Source organism: Rhea americana, unplaced genomic scaffold (assembly GCF_003343005.1).
Source record: "Rhea americana isolate MKP2758 unplaced genomic scaffold, rheAme1 scaffold_13, whole genome shotgun sequence".
In the NCBI taxonomy this organism is placed as follows: domain Eukaryota; kingdom Metazoa; phylum Chordata; class Aves; order Rheiformes; family Rheidae; genus Rhea; species Rhea americana.
The window spans coordinates 2170687-2193300 of record NW_028185372.1 but is presented as its reverse complement, the minus strand read 5'-3'; positions in this window follow the sequence as shown (position 1 = coordinate 2193300).

Below are 22614 nucleotides of genomic sequence, written 5' to 3'. Positions count from 1 at the left end.
AGTATTACTCCAAATATAACATGTACTGTACAATTGTTATCAAATCACATTATTTATCTAAGAAAATGTATAGAAATAATTTATTAGATAAGACAATAAATACAGTAAAATAAACAATACATTAAGAAAAATCTAATTTAGGTGCACAGGCCACAAAAGATACATCTAATTTATATTAGTAATTTAAATATCTTACTATAACTGTAATTAAAGGAATTCTCAATAAGAGACAGTGGACTTAAAAGGTTTTCTTGTTAGGCTGTAAGTGATCTTAAGGGAAATTAAATGAAAGTGTAAGGAGACTTACAAAATTGTACCAGACAGTCCATTAATTGATGTGGATATATTTCAGAATTACAGGTCTATAAAACAACTTCAAAATATTTTTTTCATAAGGTAATAACACCATAGTAATATAAATATATTTTCACAATGGGATATGTGTTTGGTGATAGACCAACAGTGACATTTCCATAGATTGATATCTGGCATTACTGAATTATTCAAAGAATTTGCATCCAAAATTTGCATTCTAAAAAAGTTCTTTAACCCTCAATATTAATAAAAACATACCTATGGATGATTTATCTTAGTGTTAGAGTTTCCCAGGTGCCAACCTGCTAATGTTTTGCACTATTTTGAAACCTAAACAATAAAGCAACTCTTTATGCAACAAAAACAAATTTAACAGATAAAAGCTAACTACTGAGATTAATTAAATTCAAAATGTGAACTCAGACTAGAACTGAGTTTATGTTTTATTTACAAAGCACCACATTAAGTAATTTCCTTTACTAAAGTATACTTATGCAAAAAAGTGTGAAAATAAAGAGAAGCTCAGGTCTTATTACCTAATCAAGACTATGATCTATCTGTTTGGCCTAAGAGCCACATTTCATTGCATAGGTCTCGTGATTAAAATATGAATATAAAATGGTAAACCTTATTAGAAAGGACAGAAAGAAGAGAAATAAGATATCACCCTATGTATCAATACATACACCCTTGCTCTGAGAGGCAGAATATTTCAGGAGATAAACCTAGATAAAGTTCTTAGTGATAATAAAAGGGAAAATAACAAAGTTGCTTTCAGGGTTGGTCAAATACAGACCATCCAAGGATATCAGGTAGACAAGATTATTTTTCAGACTTGGCTGAACTTTGTTAGTATTACAGCATATGGYAGGGTACAAAGTATGAACAAGTTCTTGGAACATTTTAGCCAAATTTTTGATTCAGACAGTAAGCAAGAAAATAGGTGCATCTGACAGATTAAAATCATGGGTATAAAGTGGTGTAAGAATTTGAAGATCAAAAGCAATACTGGTAAGTGTAGTCATGAAATAATAGAATTCATGATTCCTAGGAAGAGATTAAAAGTAGAATTAGTAATTAGAATACTATTGGGAAGGATTCTGATGGAATCTGCTAGCTATCCTGAGTGTGTGCCAACGGTGTCGTGCTGCTGTCCGATGATCAAGCACAATATCTAGATGCTTAAATGAGCGTATCGTTGGTAAGATGTATGAGCTAATATGTACACTGTATTTGAAACTAATATAGCCTAAACTAGATAGTTTTGTTCAGTTTTGATTGTCATATTTCAAGAAAGTTGTGGACAACTGGAGAAAGCCTACAAGGGATCAATGAGAATAACCTCCTAGAAAATATGACATGTCTAACAGCTTTGAGTAAATATAGCTGTTTAGGCAGAAGAAGAGAGGTGTTAGGAAGTTCTTGTAACTGTGTTCAGATACGCAAAGTGTATCTGAAAATGACACAAGAAACAGCAGTTTATGAATGGGACAGAGAATAATAGCTCACTTTACAGCAAGGGAGATTTAGATTAGGCATTAAAGAGAAATCCAACATTTTAACAGCGAGGATGCTGACTGACTAAATACTGGGATAGATGGCTCAGGCAGACTGTAGAATCTCTGTCACTGAAAGTTTAAGGACAAGTGCTATGAATAGTTTAGATTTTGCTCTGGGCAAGAGAATGGATTAAATGAGTTTTCTTTCAATTTGTTATGATTCTTAGATTTTATGTCTACTTTACAGAGTAAAGTCAGCAGTGAGAAGAAGGTGCAGAGCAGTGGCAAGGTAAATACTTAGTTTTCATCTGAATGATTGTCCTTTATCAATGCAGGCAAAATTTGCATTGCGATTTTAAAGGTGGAAGACCTGCATCCAGATGGCATGTAAGTTTGCAAGAAAGAAAATAATCAAATTCCATTCCTCTAATGAGACATTGATGACTAACATGATTTGTAATAATTCATTGTATCCCAGAGCTAATGGGATTTGTGCCTATATGAATGTATTTCCTCAGAGCAATCTGTATAGATCCAAAGTGCTATAAGGAAGATGAAGCCAGAATTCTTTCTCAGATAGTACTGATTTGATCTAGTCTTTTGATTTAAAGCCCTTTAGATTTTACCTATCTTGAAATCATTTATTTCTAATGAATCTGAATTAAGCAGTAGCTGCAGATCATCACTTGTAAATCTGATCCCTGGCCATTGCAGTGGCTGTCTTGAGGCTGGTCTTAATCTCTGGCTGTGGTACTACATTTAAAATATCAAACTTAATTTAATAAAGTTTAATGTATAGACCAGCAGTCAAGAAGCTCTTTGGCCATTAACACTATGCATATTAGCAAATAATAAATTTTATTCCCTCTTAATGTTTTGATTCTTTCTTCCACAGACTACAGCAATTCATAGATGGTACAAGTCCTTCTCCAGTTGAAAACAGTAAGAGATTTGCTATAGAAGTTTGTCTTTAATTAGTTGATATGCTTTTAATAATTTCTGCTGTATTGATGAATATTTACAATTCATAAGGTACATTTCAGATGTTGTAAGAAAGGAATTGCAGCTGTGCTGGTTTAAGAGATATAAGCTAGGCAGGGCTGGAATTATGGAAGGTAATCAGAGGGTTGAACTTGTTAAATCCAATGGTGGTGATGATGACTTTCCTGAGTAAGCAATGGATGTAGATCCCCCTGGTTAGCCTGCTTCCCTTTTATTGTATGTATTGTATAGGTTCTATTGCAAATAATACATTTCAGTATCTTCTCTGTTTTAGTTATGATATGTGTTATGGTTATGGTATAGTTTTGCTTTGTGTACTTAATACATTTGCTTGATGAATCATTCAGAGATGATAAAGGGCCTGACCTAAAATCCAGTACTGTCAGTAAGAATTTCCTGTGGACTTAAAAGGGAATAGAGCTAGGCACTAAAGAAGTTAGCATGACTTTCATAAGCAGTTACTACTCCATGAAGCTATTACATCTTTATTCTTATGTAGTGTGAAACAGGCTTCATATGTTTGTGATACTGGGAAAGACAATGAGTTTTGAGGTCATTTCCAGAACTGAAAATAACTTTTTCCAAATACATGCTTTTTATTTCTGCTCTTTAACCTTTTCCAAGGAAGGGTTAAAATAAAAGGAAATCCAGACTAGTCTAAATTTATTTCTTTGGATATTTGGTACATTTTTTTGTGGTTCTTACAGTAATAATTGAAACAAATGACTGAGTAACTAAACTGATTTTGTATTTTACTTTTCACAGTGGTACAGGATGCATCTAGAAGGAGTATAGGAAAAAACATGTTCTAGGAATTATGTGGCAACTCAATTCCATTGCATTTTTCCCCCCAAAATATTAGATGGGATTCTCCTGTCACATACTTTTACTTTTTTCTTTTATTGTAAAGACATCCACTATCTTTCCCTCTTTATTTCTATAGAAGAATGTTTTTATTACTGGCACCTGTCCTGCCCGGGTGGGTTACAAATGTATGGGAACCCTGATTCTAGTCTTCCCCCCAGCAGCAATCATAGTCTCTGTTCCCCAAAATTATTCTCTTTCAGGCAGCATCCTTCGTGCATTCTCTTCTTCTGTCCCTGTGACTGAGAAAATTTTATGACAAAAGCATTGAAATCATTTGCTTCACTCTCTTTTTCCAAATCTTTTCCCATGATACTTATCATATTTTACCACATGACTACACTATGCTCAGTTTTAACATATCATTTTGCATAACTATTTCTTGTTTAACTGTTACTTTGTTGACCCCCTCCTTGCACCCAACTTATCTATTTTTTTCCTTGAATTTGAAGGTGATACTTTAATCTCTTTGAAACAGGAACTATCTTTATTTTTTCTCATTATCAAGATATCGCTTGCCCCTTTAGGACTGTGATCAAGGCCATTGGGTAATAGATAACCCAGGTAGTAATAATAAACAAAAACATTGTTGGTTTCTGTAGAGGTACAGTGCTTTACATGATCTGAATATATAGTCTGAAAAGTTATCTGATTGCATTCCTTTTGAGGTTTCTTTGATATTTTTTCAGAATAAAGTTAGCAAGTTTGGGTACTTCAGCACTTCATTAAATTCTATCCAAACTATTCTATAAATTGTAAATTTTCATATGAAAAGAATTAGTTTTTCCATAGAAAAAGGGAAACATTTAAAAATAAACCTACATAACATTAAAAGTAAACCTGGATACACCTAATCAGTTTTAATTTCCCCTTATTATCTGATTTTGTCAAGGTCCGCCATCTCTTTCATTTAAGCTGGTGTTTCTTGTAAAAAGTGCTTTGTGTAACAGTATCACTTGGCCATGGTATTAATTCAACATTCACTTAGCAGATGGGCATCATCTAATTAATTAAAGGTGCATATTGCCTAGTCTTTTAGTTTTAAAGCAACTATCTCATTGAGCTTTGGTCTGCATTGCAAAATAGTCTCAGATCACACAAACTAGTTTTCTTTTAGATGAAACTAAACCAGGAGGTGCACGCTTGTGCACCTAATGCACACTAATCACTAGCGGCATTCAGTTCATGGGACCAAGGCCTGCAACACAGACAGAAAGGACATCAGCCTTCAGTATCAACCATTTCACTGCACAAATTAACTTCTATTGCCTTGTGCTACTTAATAACAGACAGCACTTGTCTCATCCTGTGAAGTGCTGGACACCCTCTTCTGTTAGGGTATTTGGCAAAATCTGTATTTTTTTTACTATTATGTGTCATCATTGGTCCATCTCATAAATTACAAGGTCTTTCACATCAGCAGGGTAACACTTACAAGTGTGGACTAAAACTATTAATTTTGATTTGACCTTCTTAGCAGTTTTTTTCATTTTTCTTCAAAGGAATGCAAACTTTTCTACATGCTTTTTTCTCCATTATGACTATTGGATATATGCAGTTGTCACAGTACTTTATGAAAAATCATGGTTTCATATAAGGAGGGGCAAAAGGAAAACTGTACTTCAGAAAATGCCTGAATCAGAAAATAAGACATTTAATCATTTTTTTTCCTAATGCTGTTAAAATCCAATTATTAATGCTTAACTGATGTTATACTTTATTTAAAAGTATTATTTTGACATTTTCTGGTTCACCTTTGCAATAATTCTTTTGGCTACTTAAAGAAAAATGGTGTGGCTAGCAGTCASTGGAGAAGACAAGGCTGCAAAGTATGAACTGAGAGGAGGATATGATTTGAGTTCCCAAATGTTCTGTTGGCATATACACACACATTCACAGTTCATGCAAGACCATGAGACTTCATCACTTTCAGCCCCTCTATATTTAAAATATTTATTCCACCAATACAACTAAAACCAAAGGGCAGCCATTTTAAATACTGAATTTAATGTAGGAAACAAATGTATGTGTTTGATGACTGGGCATCTTTACAGTGCTTTGAGCTGATTTTGACATGAAAGGTACAAGGGAAATAAAGATAGCATTTTTTTTCTTCTGTTATTGTAGTATCATTCCAGTACACTTGCACTGACATCGTTGTGATTGTGGGATGGGAAACAAAATCCCTCGTAGATAAATGATGGAATCAATGTCATAAGAAATGAGCTTATGAAAAGTAATTATTCTGCATGCTCAATAACCATTTTCCAAATGCACAAATACYATCATTTTTTAATGCAGTAAAACGACTCCATCTATTAACTGCTTGAAAATATTACTTCTTAGATGTAAGTTCAAAACAGGAAAAGATTATTTCCAACTCAATAGGGAGAAGCAGAAATCTATACACTGTTCTTAGAAAAGGAAAAAAGAAATATTTCATCTGTACTAATAGCATATTCTTCATAAAGCCCCAGGGTATTTTAGACTGTTGGAATATTACAGACTGTATAGTGGTCTTTAAAACAGAAAGCCAGTCCTTAATTGCAGGAGCATTCTGTGTGTTATTATAATAACAATTTGCTCTGTGGTTCTCTTCACAGTAATTAAATCTGCCAGTCTATGGCAGTTGTGAGGTACATTTATAATAGTTGTTTTTATTTAACACCTTTAAAGCAGAAAGTACCTGTTACTGATATTCAAGAATCAGTTCAATAGCAACCAATGTGGTCACCTTTGGAATGAAATGAGACAATATAATCAAATGAAACAAAGCTCCTCAGGTACCTTTAATAGAAGAATAAAGACAATTATAGCATACATCAAAAATTGCAGGAAGAAGTTTGGTAGAAATAATTTAATTACTCAAGGTACAATTTGATGAAATCACAGAAAGAAGATGTCACTTTTTTTCTTGATGATAAGGTTTTCTTTAATTGCAGATGGAACAGGCATACCAAAGGAAATACAACGATTTTTTTGTACCTGATACGTTCTGGGGAGTTCTCTAATTCAAAGACTGGCCAACCTGACCTCATCTATCTTATCATGTAATATTGTGATAAAAGTGCAAGAGTGATAGTCAAAAGACCTCTGTTTCATTCCCACTAATTTATAAGATTGCACCTGTGAGAAAGCAGATGTCACTAGTGATGCTACTTTATTCCCTCGGAAACTAAATCTTGGGATCTCACTTTAGAGCCTTCTGTTTGTCTTTTGCCTCTCCATATTGTTTCATAATATTATAAATATGCAGAATATTATAAAACAATAGGATGTGGCTGAAGAATGTATTGAATTACAAAATTAAATTCAGTATCTGCAYTCATAGGAAGAGTACATTCAATTACTTGTTCAAAAAAACAGATATTTTCTATTTTTCTGTCCACTGCCAACCCTGGTAATATCTGATGCAAATGCCTTGGCTAAGAATGCTCTGACATATCCAGTGTTTTGAGTGTTTGAAAGTATTAATTTTTTCTACTGTCGTACACTGATTCTTCAGTTCCACCTTCTAAAAAGAAAAAAAAAGGCTATTTCTCAAAGCCGTTAACATTTTATTTCAGAAAGTTAATGTTTCAAATATAAGCTAAAAGCAGAGTCTTTTCCTTCTGTTACTAACTCTTATCTGGGATAGGACTCACAAGCGAGAAAGAAGTAACAGAAACTGCAACACTTCACCTGTATCAATCTGAAGTTTCCTTTGCAGTTATTAGGTATTGGTTTTGTGGCAGATCAGTCCCTTCTTGCTTACCCTCCCATGCTGTGCACAAATAAAACAGTTCTGTCCACCTTGCAAGATTCTTACAGCAGTTACAGCAGGGTTATTAAGGAGACTGACATAATTAAGAATAATGCATGTGAGAAACACTTGCAGTTATAAGAAGAGAAAACCAAAAATTGATCCTGACCAAAAAAAAAAAAAAAAAGAAAGAAAGCAGTGTTGAATGATTATAATTATGTTTCCCTTTATACAGATCTGATTTTACCCTGCTGAAATTAATGAGTCCATTTTGAATCCAGAAGTTTAGGTGCACTCCCCGATTACCCAAAATTCCCACTGATGACATGTTTATGAACCTCAGGTAAATATCATGGCAGACCAATGTCTTTTAGTAATAACTGTGACAACTTGATAAGTTCTGATTCTGCTCATGTTAACCAGAATGACTAAAACTCCATTAATATCAGTGATGTCAATTAGGGCCCTAAGAAGACATTTAGAATAACAGTGTACTTGTTGATTATGGATATGGCTTTGTGCTTAACTCCACTGAAGATTCACATATATATTCTTACCTGGACATTTATTCAAATAAACTATTACAGCTCTTCATATATTTTGAATGACAGCTGTTCAYATGTGATAGAATATTTTTTCCCAGAAGTTCTCTGTAATAGTAGTATAGAAAGACTGAACTGGATATAGTTCTAATAAATCTTACTATATACTGCACTATGTTCACTATCCTTGTTCTGTTAGCTAAGAAAACTACATAATTTAGAAATTTTTACAAACAAAATTAATATCACATCTGCTAAATACCTTAGTTCTTTAAAATATTGTTGAGGAATGGATTACCTTTCTGTTTATATTTACAATTATCAAAAACTCTTCCTACAAATTAGCAAATAGTAGTATTTTTGAAGATTCTGTTGCTGAGCCTGTAGGTCAGTGAAGATCATTGTCAAGAATAAAATCCTTCTTTTTATCAGCTGAATGATACAAGTGGCACATGGCCACTTGTGTTTGTTCTTGTATTAAAGAATGCAGGCAGCAAAAAGATCTTCACCCTTAGAATTTAAAGAAAGAAAGTGCCATGAGACACTCACATGTTGAAATCTTGTACACAATAAATCCTATCACCAGAACAGAGCATAAGCTTTCTAATCAGACAAGATTAAGCAGAGTTCAGTGTTCAAGCTCCTGATAGGGCTGAGAAAGTCATATAATCTGCCTTGAGTGGAAGTTGCTGAAGAGATTTAGAGAGAAGGTGCTATGTCTGTGTAATTATACAGAGCATATTTATGTATATTCTCAAATGAATGGCAAAATAGTTGCTGATACCAACAGAAGCCAGACTGAGCCAATGATCTGTGAACAGCAAAATTTGGTCATATCTTTTTTTATATATAGACAGCACATGTGTTTGCAAGGAAGTGAAACTATGGGACATATGATGGGCCAGTAGAAAGCTGTCTTTGATCTAGAGTCAAAGAAATGTGAAATAAAAGGAAAGTATTTTACTCATATAATTTTCTGATGCTCTGCATTRAAAGAAATGTGATGACTCTCTTTCAAAGTTCAGAGGAAGAATCTACTTTATATATAGTATACATCTTAAAATTTCCAGGCAGGAGAAAAATACCAAGGAAGCTACAATAGTACTAAACCAAAGTGGCAAAAGAGGAACTAGTTTCAATCTTAGTTATGAAAAAAAACACTGCTGCTTCTCAATATCAGTTAATGTTCTGGAACAGAATTGGGATGATAAAGTATCATGGGAASACAGTGTTTTGGGGGGGTTAGCTGAAATGCTTTTCTCTTACACTTTTTGTTGTGGAAGAAAGACACCATTTGATTTAGTCTGAGTAGTTTTACCAATTGGTAGACAAACTGTGTGAGAAAATGAAAACATAGTTTTTAATTGGTTGCTAATGAATGATACATTTACATTATTAGTTTTTGTGTTTAATAATTATGTTGATTCACCATGTAGAAGCAGAAACAACATAAAATGTGACAAATTACATGTTTTATGCTGKAACAGAGGAAAGACAGGGTACTTTGATGTGTTAACAACACCAGTCTTATAGACGGATATTCAGGCAAGCAAAAACGAGGCCCAAAATGAGTCAGATACACTTTTGTTAGCACTACCCTACATATCTTATTTATGCAAGCATGTTTGTGAGTGCATATGATTTATTTGTTTCCTTTTGCTTGATTTATTCTGATCACAGAACAACACCATTCAGTGTTCTTCCCTTCATTACAAATCGCCCTTACCAGTTACAGTCCTACAGAAAATCCTACTAATTCAGACAATGGCAGACTACTTTTCATAAGATCTTTTCTGTTCTATTCTTCCTATTCTCCATTCCACTCTTCCTCCTCAGACATCAATGCAGCAATGTCTCTTTTGTCTTCATTCACAAAAGGGCAAATCTTGCACATTTCATAAACAGCAGAAAACCCTATGAAATTATATGTATGATGCAAATTATGCTGATCTTCACCTCCCTTGATTCTGAAGAAAATCCACCTTGATCTTCACTGCATAATTTTGATGGTCTGCAATTGGAATGATAATGAACTTCGGTGGTAACAAACTTTTGCATTTTGCTTGCTTAGATTTTTCTGTTTATTTCTGTGAGATCTTTTCAGGTACATGATAAATGACATTCAGGAGTTGTACCATTTGACACACTGAAGAGAGGCAGACTGTTAAAGCACAAGAGTCTTTGAAGGGTTAAAGATACTTATCTTAATCACATTAGGCTAACTGGGGTGTGTATCCTAAATTGTGATTTTTATACAGAATGATGTCAGTGATTTACACTACATACTTAGCTGAAGGGAATGTCAGTTTACATTTGGGTTTGAGGTCCATGTGTGATAGGCAGGAGTTAATTACAAGGATTATACCAATAAACTATGCAAGTCATTGGAATACGATTGCATTTTGCCTTCATCTATCTGARAATTACATCAAATATCTGACTACTGCATGTGTTGGAGAGACTTACAGCTATTGAAGATATTTCTATAAACCACCCTTTCACTAAGAGAAATAAAATGCAAAGTGGAAGCCTGTATGTAACTCTTATCTCCCATTTTTAAAATATTTGTCATGTGTATTAACTATTTGCTAAATATAGTCCATCAGAGCAGTAGTTGTGGCACAGAAATCAATACAGGCCTTTCATTTCATAACTACTGAAAAGTTTCAAGTGAACTGGTTTCCTCCAAAACAGGCAAAAYGTCTGAGAGACCACAAACTGCTGCTGAAGAAGCCTCCTTATATGTGGAGCAGTTTGAAACTGTCATTTTTGTTTTCTGTCCATCGCTTCTGTCACCTCCAGTTCTTACATGGTATTATGTTCCCTTTTTCTTTTCTCTGAACTGTTTTCCCCTCTCCTGCAGTTACTGCTGCGGACAGTTTTTGCATGTATCATTCATTGATGTGTGATTTGTGATGATGTCCCAGCTGAGCAGGGTGGAGGGTTGAGACATGGCTACCCCAGTCAGATAGCCAGCAGTCACAATGTGGCTTTGGTAAAGCCAATATGTATGACTGTGTTTTCAGAGTGTTGGAACAGAGCTTGTGCTTTGCGCTGGAAATGTAAGAGATGTGCTATAGGTTGATGAAATAAGGTTACGGTGCTTATCAGGCTCCTAAAGCCTAGACCTTCAAAATTTACTTTGAAGTTTCAAGATACGGATCTGTCATGAGCTGCTATTAATTGCTATCCAAACAGTAGGTGCTTAGACACACAGATTATCCAGTGTACCTGTACACATGCATTGAGTCTCATGAGAACTAACACTGAGATTTTCCTGGATCTCTTTTTACATCTGAAAAAATGTCTTGTATGATATCTTTAAGCCAATTTCTAAGAGAATGACTGACATGCACAAGGAAGAATGAATCTTTTGTAGGAACATTTCACRGTGTCTTTTCTTATGATTGAAAAGAGAATTCTTGATATTTTGGGTGTTTTAAGAGAAAAAAGGAAAAGTTCTTTAGAAACATTCTCAAGCCACGGGGTAAACATTAGCCTTAGAAAATAATGTATAACAATGTTTATAGGAAATGTTAAATTCCAAAGATCAAGGGAAGTTTTGTCCAAATCAACATAATGATATTTGGGATGATGTGGGACGTCCTAGACTACCCATTTTAAAAGCACAGAGCCTATGCAGTAAATCTGGAGGAGCTCTGAATACATGGTCAAACAGGGAAACTGTTCATAGCATCTTTAGCTACTAACTTCTAAACAAATCTGTCAGCTTTATAACAGAACTTCCTTAATTCTTCTGAAGAAGTTTCCAGGAAAAGAAAAGAGCTTTGCATTCCTTAGCAATATTTTATCTTTCAGCATTTTAATTTTCTGTTTCTGATGTTAAATGCATTCAGTCAGTCTGATTTGGCTTTGTAATCTAAATACACAGTTTGTTGTTTACTGCCTTCCCATATTTCAGACTTCATGAATTTGTTCAGCTTCACTTCTCTTCTCATAAAGTCCGTTGGAGATCCTTGCAGATTTCTTGTCCTTCAAAATGAGGCAGCAAATGCTGTAAATTCTGCAGAGATCTTACAGATTTTTGAAGTATTAAAAAGAATGTGGCAAATATTTCCAGAATTACCTAGACAAAGACACTTTTCTTCTAGAGAAGATAGACAAATAAAAAGAAATATCTGTAATAAGTGCAGATGACTCACTCAAGTAAGGCTTTACGAGAAATGAAGAACCTTTCATTGCTTAGATTTYTTTTTCAAATCTGGAATAAATTCACCAGAAACTTTCAAAAAAAAGTATGACATGGTATGTAGGACATTGCTTTTTGGCAGAAATGAGAAGACACGAACAGTGACTTTGAGATACCTATAAAGTTAGCAGTAAAGTAACTACAACACTACCATAATATATGGGGGCTAAAAAATGTTGTTTAGGGCAAATAGACAGCTAAAGTGGTAAAGCTCTTAAATTATCAATGTTTATACTTTTCATGTTTTGTTCTTTTCTGATCAGGAGTAGTCAGCATGGATTTACAAGGGGAAATCTTGCTTAACCAATCTGATAGCCTTCTATGATAGCATGACTGGCTGGGTAATGAGGGAAGAGCGGTGGATGTTGTGTACCTTGATTTTAGCAAGGCTTTCGACACTGTCTCCCATGACATCCTTCTAGATAAGCTCWGGAAGTGTGGGTTAGATGAGTGGACAGTGAGGTGGATTGAGAACTGGCTGAATGGCAGAGCTCAGCGGGTTGTCATCAGTGGTGCAGTCTAGCTGGAGACCTGTGGCTAGTGGTGTCTCCCAGGGCTCAGTACTGTGTCCCATCCTGTTCAACTTAYTCATCAGTGACCTGGATGAAGGGACAGAGTGCCTCCTCTGCAAATTTGCTGATGATACCAAGCTGGGAGAAGTGGCTGATGCACCAGAGAGCTGTGCTGCCATTCAGAGAGACCTGGCCGGGCTGGAGAGCTGGGTGGAGAGAAACCTAATGAGGTTCAATAAGGGCAAGTGCAGAGTCCTGCACTTAGGGAGGAATAACTCCATGCACCAGTACAGGCTGAGGGCTGACCTTCTGGAGAGCAGCTCTGCAGAGAAGGACCTGGGAGTACTGGTGGACAACAAGTTGACTATGAGCCAGCAATGTGTCCTTGTGGCCAGGAAGGCCAATGGTCTCCTGGGGTGCATTAGGAAGAGTGTTGCCAGCAGGTCGAGGGAGGTGATCCTGTCCCTCTACTCAGCTCTGGTGAGGCCTCATCTCGAGTACTGTGTCCARTTCTGGGCTCCCCAGTACAAGAGRGACATGGAGCTACTGGAGAGAGTCCAGCGTAGGGCTACGAAGATGCTCAGAGGGCTGGAGCACCTGCCCTCTGAGGAATGGCTGCGAGGGCTGGGCCTCTTCAGCCTGGGGAAGAGAAGACTGAGGGGGGATCTTGTCAATGTGTGTAAGTACCTGAAGGGAGGGTGTCAAGGGGATGGGGCTGGACTTTTTTCAGTTGTCCCATGTGACAGGACAAGAGGCAACGGGCACAAACTGAAACAGAGGAAGTTCTGCCTGAACGTGAGGAGGAATTTCTTTACTGTGAGAGTGATGGAGCACTGGACCAGGTTGCCCAGGGAGGTTGTGGAGTCTCCTTCTCTGGAGATATTCAAAACCCTCCTGGTGACCCTGGTTGAGCAGTTAGGTTGGTCTAGATGATCTCCAGAGGTCCCTCCCAACCTTACTGATTCTGTGATTCTGTGATTCTGTTTTCTTGATCTGTTCTGATTTAATATTTTAATGTGGGATAATGGCACAAAAAGTCTGTGCTGATAGAACTGACTGACAAAGTTTGATGGCAAGAATGATGGCCAAACTTTAAAATTCACCAATCTGAGATGATAAAAAAGAGGGCTGTAATGGTTAGTTAGAAGATGACTATGTATTACATCCATGAGAAAGACAAAAGCTAGCCTAATATGTATCACATGAAGCATTTCCTATAGCAATAGTAATATACAAATACAAGGCATTTCTAAGGCCTTATTTAGATCACTGTAAGCAAGATTGGTCACCCATATTCAAGGTAAATTAAACTGAAACAGGAGAAAATGTAAAGAAGGTTTCTAAGTGTTAAAGTAATGAAGTTTCAGGACAGCATTTCAATAGTAAAAATGATGATGACCAACCTATCTCATCTGAAAGTGGAACTTAGTATGGAAGAATATATGTTAATATTGAGTTTGAAATTATGCTTTTAAAATGCCYGTCACTGTTTCCTTAATGCCTGGGCTGTGGTTGTGGTCTCAGTAAAGCTATCATATTTTTGTCAAGAGTTTCCCCAAGATGCACCCAACCTTTTTCTGTGCTGGAGCTTTATTCTTCTTAAGCATTTATTGGTGTAAATCAGTAGAACTGGACAGAGGTCAGCGCACTTAACGCATCTCTAAGACCTGTATAAGTAAAAATAAATCTATTTCAAATAATTCATCTGAATTTGGGACAAACGCAGTTTCAAAGTTGTTATTTGATAAATTTAAATAATTAACCAAATTATCTGAATTTCCTCTAACAACTTAGCAATATTCTGCCTTTGTCATGCATTCCAGTGGGAGAAGCATTCCCTGAGTCCCATGTACTCCATTAGTCTGTCAAAATGGCATTATCTTATTTTATTGCTAATTATTCTTTTTTGTTATATAGTTGTGAAGATACTTTGCATGTGGTTTTTAAGTGATTTACTCTTCTTTGTAATTAGATGGCATGATTAAAATATACTGTATATTACATCGCTATTTCTTTTAAAGAATGACATTTATGTTGGGGGAGAAGAAGCYCATAAAATAATGACAACCTGCTTTGATAGGATTGTCCCTGTAGTGAATTCCTGTGGTATCAAAAGGCCAATAATTTTTCTTTGTTCAGAAGTCACACTGTAAAAGGCAATCTACATTTAAATATTATTCTGTAAGTTATTGGAAAGATTATAAAAATGCTCACAAGGCACAGACTTTATTATCATTCTCTTAGCAAAAACAGTTTACTGAAAGCATACAGAAAACACTTTTTCCTGACGTTCTCTGCTGGTTTACATGGATAGGTATTTTCCTATGAATGACTCATTTTCCTGTATTTAGAATTAATTCACAGATAATGAAGATGAATTAAGATATCTGTTAGTTAATCTTATTCTTTGTCACTTATCATGGCATTTATACATTCTCATCATTCTCCATCTACCATATACTAGACATTTCRTTTCTCTCTGTGCCACCTTCCCCTTTTGCAGTAGGGTACTATGCTTAATTTTAGGCAAGATRTTACTAAAAATTTAGTTTTATCATACTCCTACAGAAATCATATTAAAAAATCCTATACTTGTTTTTTAGACTAATATTTCTAAAGATTGATAACCTGTGATTCAGTTACATGGTAGTGCAGACAGTCTATGAATTTTTAGCCAATGTGACATCTGTTGACACGTGTACTATCACTGAGAGCTGGCAGTGCAGTAGAAGAAGGTATCTCAGTAATTGACTCATTCACCATAGTGGTTGGAAAGCATCCTGTGTTAGATAGAACACAGACATTTAAGGAAACAACTAGTCCTAGTTTGGAAGACTACTCCTATGTCTGCCAGTAATTTCCTACGAAGCCTTGAGCATGTCACTCAGGCTGGCATCTGTAATACTTGTGAGGGTTTCTTACTGATGTCCCAGGTATGCTCTTCTGGAATGAATTAAATAGATCTGTGGCTCCTTTCCTATTACAGTCCTCCAAGAGTATCTCTGCAGGCCATGTGGGCTGCTAGAAATCGAAGGTCTCATGTTCTTGCCACTTCTCTACAGCTGTAGGCCAAATCCTCCAGAGGACTTTAGAAAGAGCTGTACTTAGCAGTCTACAAAGCAGTCATTTTTAGCRTATGTCTGTAAGGAGCTACAGTGCTGGCACAAAGTAATAGAGTCCATGAGACCTGAGTTCTGGTTAACATTTGTCTGGACTGTGCTTAGACARGCCTTAATTATGGTAGGAATGTGAAAATACGGTAGTGAGTCCGGACATCTTCACATGAACTGATAAATAGTGAGTTCGAGAAACTCAAGGCTGCAYTGGGTTTACAAAGATGAGCTCAGCACACCTGCCAATTCTGTGACAAGCTGCATGAGATACTCAGCAAGTAGAGCACTGAAATTCAGTCTAAAACCCTTTGRTTTTGGGGTAGGGTTTCATAGGTAACTGACACAAAACAACAAAAGATACAGGAGAAGGACCTCTTTGCTGAACCACCAGAGTCCACAKAACTATCTTCTTCACCATCAGAAGAAGCCCAAGAAAGACTGGCCAGTGCAGGGCAAGTCTCTGGTCTGCTGGGAGCCAAGATTAGAGCACACCACTCTGATGTCCAGTCTAGCTACGGAACTACTGACATATGTCATCTGCCTCAGCCAATGTGATTGATATCAATACTGTGGTCTCAACTGTCARATCTACTTCTCAGGAGAGCATTAGAAGTAGCAGGAGATCTCAATCTGTTCAGCATTTACAGCTAAGATAGAAAGGTGCAGCAAGGCATAGCCAGTGGGGCATCTCACACAGGAGGTCTCACACAGGAGTCTGCATGCGTATACTTTTCAGATAGATACATAGATGAGCTAAAACCACTTCCACTAAGAGGGRCAAGAAGAAGAAACAAGTTTTCTAACAGCAGATTCAGAACAAAATCTGGAGTGACTCTAGCTGGTGAAGCACAAAGATCCTCATATTTGCTCATGGAAATCTAAGTGCCAAACACATGCAGTTGAAGTATCAGTGTAGAGATGAATRTACTGGCTGTAGAAATCAACAATATGGATTATCAAAGCCAGACAGGGGTGAGGTACTCTCATACACARTATGCTGAAGTATAGACAAGCCTTCATGTACTCAGAAGATGATCGTTGCGCATAGTTCCCAGCTGTGAGGTATAAGTAAGGATGAGTCAATATTGACCTGTTGTGCCATGACCTTTTACAATTCTGAGACGTTTACATGTCTGAAGTATCACAACATGCATCTCTAAAGTATCTTGAGATTTGCTTAAATATGATGAACTTTCATAAAATACATTTTAAGTTGTTTATTTAGCTATTGGAAATTYAGGGACCACAACTGAAAACTTTTTTCCATAGCTATTGGTGATAGTTTCTAAAACACAAGTTCAAATGCTTGTGTCCATGCAGGACTCTGAGGCATAGTGCTTTAAGAAAAACATCAGATATTGCAAGGTTTGTAGTCGAGTAGAGTTGGCAGCAGCAAGAGAGAGAATAAAAAACTATTTTTACATCTCATTAAAATATTTGTATCAATAATTAAATTACTTAACCTTTTAAAATACTTAACCTTTTAAATTGCTTAATTTTCCTGAAAGAAAACTCTTTTTCAAAATGAAAATATATATGGGTACAGTGAATCGAAAACTGCCTTTCTGAAATGTACAAGTAGATGAAATCTAGCAAACTATTCTGGGTAAAATTTCCTCTGAGACTTAGGTATTAATGTAGAGGTATAATATTTAAGAAAAGCAGACATGAATTTGGAAATAGCAAATGCTTGCAAGGGTAGTGAGAATTCTGCATGGCAAATAAAATTGTGAGCCRTAAAAATGAGAAGTACATCTAATTAGAACATGAAAGCAAGAAGGTAGAATGCAGGGACAAACAGTATTTTTTTTTTTTTTTCCTTAGGAGATGAAACATAACAAGTCAGTGGTGTCAGACCAGAGGGTTGTTGTGTCRTGCTTTTGATAAGGAACAAACGTATAGACATATGAACATACTTCACAAATTCTGAAGAATTACAGAATCATTGACAATGAGCTTGCAGCAGTGAAGCCTCGTTGAGTTTGCTGATAGATATATAAAGTTTGACTGGAGAGTGGTGTGCGACTTYGTACATAAATGAACTGAAACTATGGGAGCTAACATTGCTAAAACAAAGAAGTTGTCCTGCTCTCCGAATTCGCTGCTGTTCTAGTATCATCCTCTTGTCTGCGCTAGCATAAATGTTTGTGCGCTCAGTGAACCACAGCAGGAAACTTATGGGTTGAAACTAATGTTTTTTTTTGCCTGAGTTAGTTTTGCCAGGTTCTTGACTTTGTCTGGGAAAGCACTTGTGTCACTTGTGTTGTGGAGGTGAGAACAAGGAGAAGGTAATGCTGCTTTTTGGCAGCATTGCTAGCTTATTGTGGCTTAAGGAATACAAAAAGTTACTGCCTGATAGACAGACACACAACTGCAAACAAGAAGCAGAGACAAGACAATTACAGTTGCTTAAGATTAAAACAGTTGTTTCATACTCTAGGACAAAGACACACAGTTTGGCTTGATCTCAAGGGAGAAATCCCACTTTTTTGGTTGTAAAGGCTGGGACACAATCATAGAATCGTAGAATCGGTAAGGTTGGAAGGGACCTCTGGAGATCATCTAGTGCAACCCCCTTGCTCAGCAGGGTCACCTAGAGCATATTAGAGAGGGTTGCATCCAGGTGGGCTTTGAAAATATCCAGAGGAGGAGACTCCACGACCTCTCTGGGCAACCTGTTCCACAAAGTTAGTTGAAGCATACAGTATTATTCTAGGTGATCCAGCAGACAGAACTTGCCTAGTTGCCTTGTACAGGAAGTAAAAATAAGCATTAAGCATTTAACAAACCAGGAGACATTATGTATAGTATCCTAAATCAATAAGGATTCCAGTAAGATGGAGAAAAGAATCATGAGTTACATGGCTTCCCTGTAGTACCAAGAAATGAAAATAATCCCTAAATTTGTCAAGATAGTAGAAGTACCATGAAACAAATACATTGCCAAGTTACTGGACAATCACTACGATAAAAATGTGTGAGTTAAGAATTAACATAGACTAGAATAAAGCCGCTATGAGTATTACTCCTGAAAMCAGTTCAGTCAGAGGTTTTYGGCTGTCCACTGCAAGCAAAATGTTTTAGCAGCATCAGTTTTGTCAAGAAAACACAGAAAGATTGTAATTTCAACTCCTCTATTATATGTTTCTATTTATGTGACCTTCCTTCAGTATTGCATCAGCAGCAAGACATCCTGACCTGAATCTTTTAGGGTGAAAATAAATATCAGTGAATTCTTGATGTGCTATGAACTTGATGRCAATGGTGGGCTGTATAATCCTCTGCTAAGTATGCATGAAAAAAAAGAACGTGTCAATGAAGAGGAGCAAATGCCAGACGGGACTGAATAAGATTAGTTTGTAAGAAACAAGCTCAGCAGCAAAGACATGAGAGAGGGGTGAAGGGAATTGTATAAATGAAAAACGAGAGATTATTACAGCTTCATGGTACCTACTAACTTGTTTCAGCAAATTCATGCTTTATTTGCTAAAAYGAAGTGCTTCACCCGAAATTCGTAGCACTGGCTTTATAGAGCAAGGTGGATGAGATGAAGAAGAGAGATACTGGTGAAAACACTGTTTGAAAAATAAGCAACAGCAACAAACTCTGAATCTATTTTGAAATGAGTCCTRTGATCTTAATCAGTATAAGCAGATGCAGAATAAGAGTTCTTTTTGAAGCATGATTATCTAGTTGTTTATATTTGCAAAGCACTGTGTAAAATGGAAAAGATTGACTGAAACAGGAAAACTGCCAATTGTTAGTTTTTCAAGTGGTTTCTTGGATTTATGGTCGTTGGAAGTCCCTTTACACTGTGTAAAGCACCATCTACATTTCAGAAGATGATAATGCTGGTATGGAGTGATTGTTAAATGTGAAATGCAAGTACAGATGGGAGCTTTCCAGGTGTGTCTTCAGATAACTGTAAATAGTGAAAGCAAGGAACTGTTTAAGCTGGGTTTTGAAGTGAGTGTAAGTCAAGACTTCCAAGTTTTCAGGGAAGAATTTGGAAAGCTCAAGTGAGAAATGGGTAATGAACCAAACTTAGGGGATTAAGAGAAAAAAAATAGATAGATGCTCAACAGAAAAATGCCCAACACCTGGAAGCAGAGAAATATACTAGGATTATTGAGATGAAATTGCTCCCTTTGATGGGATTCTGTACAAAGTACTATATCATATTTCACAATTCCCAGGAAACTGTTGTAAGGCCGCAGTACAGTCACAACTTAAATCCCTTCAGATTTCGATAGTCAAATCAGAAGCATTTTTGTAGTGATGAATGGTTTAGGTTTATTGGTCTGGCTTCTCTAATGGGGTCTGATTCTGTATAAGAAGAAGAGTTGGAAAAATACTGTGTCACCAGAAAAGAGGATTCTCTGCTCTCAAGATGTGCTGCTCATTATTCATTGCAATCTAATTGTGTAGTCTTTGCTGCAGGTACACCCAGTCTCTTATGAAAAATTTTGAATATCAGTCTGACTTGCAGTTTCCTCTGTTAAAAGTGAYGTATCAGAATTACCACTAGAATGCATTTTAGCTGTGAGCCATTCCTCACAAACAGGAAGATCCTTTCAGTTGTCAGGGTTTTGTTCAGAGGATTGGGAAGTCCGAAGTATCTCTTCAGCACCATATTTTGATTTTATTTGCAGGATTGTAAATAACTRTAGCAAAGATTTGATCCACAGATATATCTGAGCAGACTGAGATATATGGTGGCCAGGAGAATCTAGTCACTGGTAATGTATTTTGTTTATCTTATTTTTTAAAGATAAAAATACTGATTGTTCATTTATTTTCTACATTATATGAACAAAATCAAGTGAAAGAACGTGGCGACTTCATTCTGGGCTATAGACTAGTCCTTGCAAATGTTTATATAYACATTTTTCTTGCAGTGACAATATTTAAGTACACATTTGTCATCTTTGCACTTCACGGTGTCAGCGTCATTTTCCTATTTCTTTTTTAAACTTTTTATTAGAAAATGCTAACATTCAACTCGTTCTTTGCTTGATGCCTTCCCTCTGGACACTGTGATACCATGACAGCAGGGTGGGCATGTATTTCCATATTTTGAATAAATTAAGCGCATCCTGAAGATTTTTATGGTTAAGGTGTTTAGAAAAAACAGTGCAATTCAGAAGGAGCAGCTACAGAAATAACATACTGTTTCTACGTGTGGAGCATCATCTGCTGCTTTGTATTTTCCACAGCTGTGTTGTAGTACGCTCATACTCTCCACTGTCATTTGTGAATTAAATGTTGATATATTTTAAACCTTTAAGTATGTCAACATTTATTTAGATGGTAAGTGGCCTACCACATCCATATCAGCYCTCCACAAAGGCAACATTTTGATATGTTACCCTCAGGAGAATTAGCAGTGAAATTCCTGCTTCCAGACATTGCTGCCATCTGCACACAATGAAATGACATACTGTTGATCACCACTGACCAGCCCGGATATTTGCAGGTCATTTGTGATAGGAGAGGAAGGCAGTTTCATCACCAGAGTGAATAATGAAAGAGATAAAATGTAATCTTGATAGATAATCCTGTTAAGAGGGAAATTGGAAAGAATTTAAACATCCTGCTTGATACTAATAGGCTATTCTATAGGATTAGATCTAAGATTAATACTCAGTATTTGTAGATGTAGCATCCTCTGTACAGTCACAAGCTTCTCTTGAATCTTTGGTGGCTGTTGCTTTTCTGCAGATCATGAGGACTGAATTTTATCAGAGCAAACCATACATGTTTTCTTAATGAAAAAACAGACCTTTAAAAAAGCAATATCTAACAAGAGTTTATTATTTTAGCCTGAGGATGTTTCTATTTGTATCCCATTACAAAGACACGGTTGATTTTCTTTTGAAAGTTGACCAAGTTAATAGTTTTTGTGAGAGTCAGAAGAGGACTGAAAGTTGTTCCTTTCTACCAGTCTTTTTGCAGCTGGGGTAGAAAGGGCTACTTCACATTCCTGCTCTTCCCAGTGGAATGATACAGATCTTCACTGCACTGTGAGCTATGTTTAACAGGCGCATTTTTATCTCTTAGTGTTATTTGAGGTCTATCTGAATAATGGAGCTATGCTAATAAAGAATTAGTAAATATGTTGGGCTAACTTTGTTTTTAGTATGATTCCTCATTCTTCACTAGCATAGTAACAATTTAATGATTTGGTTTGTCTAAACAGGAGAATATGGACTTCAGTTAACTGAATGCATCCATAGGACATATAATTAAACTATACAGTTAAAATACGTCAGGACAAGAAAAAATCAGTTAGTTGTTTCAATCTGCCAGTTTTGTGTAATCCTGATAAGCAACGTAATTTTAACATTTTAAATCATCTCTATTACTTAYCTCAGTGCAAAATTGAGAGTTAGAGATTCATGGGAAGAAAAATACCTACAGGATGACACTACCAATAACTAGTACCACATTCTCTTACGGATAGCTGATAAATTGAACTTGAAATGCACATTTCAGATAAGAGGCAGATTTTTCTCCGTTATACCTGTGCAGTTTTGACATTTGAATTTTGGAGAATATTGCAGAATATTTATGCCTTAGCATCCTGATTATTGACACAGTACTATAAGGGCAGATTTAGTAGAAACCTATATACATATTTAACTACATGTATTTTGGTTTATTTATGATGCACTGTGGATATATTTATACTTTCCGGATCAAGGCCTGTGTTACAAAAAGAGCGGTTCAGAAAGGAGTCTTTGGAGAGTCTTTGGTTGTCAGATGGGGGAGTAAGAGATTTCTGCAGCAAGAATGTGAAGAATGAAGTGAGAGCT